A 3,307-nucleotide genomic window follows, 5' to 3' on the forward strand; every position below is an offset into this window, starting at 1 on the left:
CGTCAGGCTGGCTCCCTGAGTGAGAGGAGGGAGCTCCTCGTTGGTTACTTGCAGGGGTGGAATGTTCCTTGGCTTTAGTGTACTCCTGCTCAGAGCCAAGCATTTTACTCTGTGCCAAAGTCACTGCAGCTCTTCCAGAGAACACACGCAGGGCCCCCTGACCACAATGATGCACAGCTGACTCTGGCTGAGGGGGCACATACCATGTCTCCTGGGGTCTACTGACAGGCCCTAAGCCAAGGCGCAGAAGTGCATTTTCCCTTTGTCCCTAACATGGCCCTGTCTCAGTGCCATCTCTCTTTTCCTTTAGCTTTGCTACTGTGGTGCCCATTGCCTGGAGAGATGAGGACTCCCCTCTCATCAGTGCACCCTCCCCCTCCCCCAATTCTTTGGCCCCATTGATTGATTTGCTAGCTATGGCTTTTGGTGGCAATTTAAAGTATTTACACTTGATAAGGACCCAAAAGAGAATGAGTACTCTCTCCCCAAAGCTGAGGGATAAAAACTTCACAGCTAGAGCCTGGCAGAGCCCTTCCAAGGGGAACAGGTCAAAACAGCCAAGAGAAAGGTCACTGTTTGCAAACTCTGGTCCTGAGATTTCCATTCATACCTGCAGGGACCTACCTCCACAGGTCAGAATGAATCTGTCCTCGCACACCCTCATTAGTGTTAATGTGTTAGAAGAAGTTAATAGATCAGAGGACTTACCAGTGCCTCAGGGGACAGACATGGAGTTGATGAGACTGTGGGTACAGGAGCAGAGGACACCGTGTGGAGCTGACCATCATTTCTGCTCTGCTCATCCGCTGATCACTGGCAGAGCTGCCTCCAAAGCCAAACCTCCCCCCACCATGGCTGCGTTCTATGTGGCCACAGGCATAAAGCCTTCCTACACCTCTACAAAAGACAGGCAGACGGTACAGTTGGGGCCCAGAGGAGCCGTGGGAGAACCTGCAAATGAAACACCCCACAGAGCTGGCCTAGCCCTACTCATGATGTAACATCACACAAGAGACTACAGCCTTCTTGGGGTGCTTTCTTTGCTCAATCGCAGCCAAGTTAAACCAACGTTGTTTGCACCTACTCAGAACTCTTGATACAACCAGAACTGACAAAGAGAGGCTCACGGTCTTGAAAAATGGAGTTTGGAGAATCTGGAACGAATTTAGCTTAGTGGTCATGACCACCAGACAGGGCAGCTGGCTTCAGACGTGAATTTGGGGCATTTCTAGCTCAGTTCGTCCAAGGTCTTCAATATTCACCAAGTAATCTTCCAACTTGAGTTGTTTCCCACGTAGGCTCCTCTGCCAAAAGACATACTCATTCATTCAGCAAATATATTGATCCACTATCATCAGCCAGAATGAATGAACACAGTTTAGTGAGAAAGGCAGCAAGGTCAGAGGCCTGGGGGATGGGAGACCCTGTGACCAAGGGAAGCCAGGGGTGTCACCAGGCATGGAGGGGGCATCTCAGTCAGAGGGTCCTGCTGGGGATGATGACTGGAAACAATGCAGGAGACAGAGTAAAATAAGTCATCCCAGGGTGATAGGGAGTCCCCCCTAGTGCTTGGGATGGAACCCAGAACCTTGTACCACCCCATTCCTTTCCAGGATGAGAGAACCACATGGGTGAAAGGTTCAGAGGCCAAAAGCAGCACCACAGGTCTTTCCCCTTGAACAATGACACTGAATTCCTGTGTCTCTTGAGGGTTCAGGCTGTATAAGCCAGTTATCATCCTGGGACCTCTAAATCTCAAAGCTGTGGCCTAGAGGAAGTAAGAAACAGATCCTTGGGATTCCAAAATGTGGCTGTGCCTTGCCTTTTATCTCAGGGGTACAGGTCACCTGCTGTATCTGCAGGGTAGGGAATGGCAGGTGCTAGGACTGGAAAGGAGGGTGGAGACTGATTCCAAAGGGCCTCCCAGGCCATGCCAACAAGTCACCACGTTTCATGGGCACAGATGATCTGTGCATTCGCACACCATCCTGTTTGCAGTTGGATGCACAACGGTCATATTTCAGTCTGAATATACACCATTGAAAGTGGTGATTGGCTGACCATTCTTATCCCTCCTCTCCACTGAAAGATGTGAGTAGGGAGGCCACAAGCAGCCACACTAGTACTGAAATCCTGCCGAAATGATAGAATGTCTGCACCTTACCTCCTCAGCTCTCATCTAAATCCATGGGGCACTACATTTGCTCCAGGAGAGTCTGTGTTCCAGATGCACCGCAACCAGCCATTTGCAAATCCAGTCTCCATGCAAAGCCACATTCCAGAAGTCCAGGTACCAACATGCCTCCTGAGCAAAAGAAGTAACTAGTTTGAAGATAGCTTGAAACACCTAAAAGACAAACTATATAATTATCACATGTGAATATGAAAATTTTTGTAAGTCCAGTTTGTTAGAATAAGGGTAAAAGCAAAGGCTTTGAAGACAGGTAGCCTGTTTCAAACTCCAACAGTCTTTTCTGCTCCATGACCTTAGTTAGGTAAAGGACCAGACCTCTCTGAGCATCAGTTTCCTCAGCTAAAAAACAGAGGTAACAGTAGCACCAACCTCCCGGAACTATGGCAAAGCTGACATGAGTTATTCCACAGAAAACCTTGGGACTCAGATTAACACACATTCTAAAAAGCCAATCCTCTTGAACTCATTATTGTTATTATTGTGATTATTGCCAGGGGGAGCCAGTGTCTGGGGTCTGTCTAGGGCTCCCCAGTCTGCTTTGCAAGGCAGATTCTTCTCCTTGGCTAAAATTTCTGCCTCTCACCTCAGTAGCACCTCCAAAACATGTGTTTTGAAGGAACTGGGTGAGAGGGTGTGGATGAGTCAGCTCGCGAAAAATCAAACTAAAATCAGTAGCATCTTTTCCATCGACGAAAGGCAGCACTTGTACCAGGAAATGATATCGATTTTCAAGGAAGACTCGTGCCAGGAGCGTCTCCATTCCAAACCTATTTAAAGAAAGATGCGTCTAACAGAAAAACGACAGGTATCAAAATCCCGCAGTCACACTTTGCCAAAACTCCAGGTACTAAATATGAAATCGATACTATCTTTCTAAAGACAGAAACCCTTGGAAAAATGAACAAAAAAATATTTTTTAAACCTGTTCCTCTTAAGCTTGCTGCCATTGCTGCCTAAGCTTGTTTAACATTTAAAAAAAATTTTTTTTAAGCCAAATCAGGTTTCACAAACTGGTCTGTGTGGCTTCTAAAATGATAACCATTCGGTGTCTCCAAGTGCAGTCTGGCTTCTGATTTTAAATTTTGCCACTCTAAATGGTTATAATCTTTAAAA

General features: G+C 47.1%; 1 long non-coding RNA gene across 1 annotated transcript; it reads right to left on the reverse strand.

The window, feature by feature from the left end:
* Positions 1-330: 330 nt before the first annotated feature.
* Positions 331-2,911, reverse strand: LOC124985311 (uncharacterized). Its single transcript, XR_007108839.1, has 3 exons — positions 2,778-2,911; positions 2,165-2,305; positions 331-1,304 (listed from the first exon to the last, which is right to left on the reverse strand). It is a non-coding gene; the product is annotated as an uncharacterized LOC124985311 (long non-coding RNA).
* Between the last annotated feature and the right edge of the window lie 396 nt (positions 2,912-3,307).

Source organism: Sciurus carolinensis, chromosome 5 (assembly GCF_902686445.1).
Source record: "Sciurus carolinensis chromosome 5, mSciCar1.2, whole genome shotgun sequence".
Taxonomy (NCBI): Eukaryota; Metazoa; Chordata; class Mammalia; order Rodentia; family Sciuridae; genus Sciurus; species Sciurus carolinensis.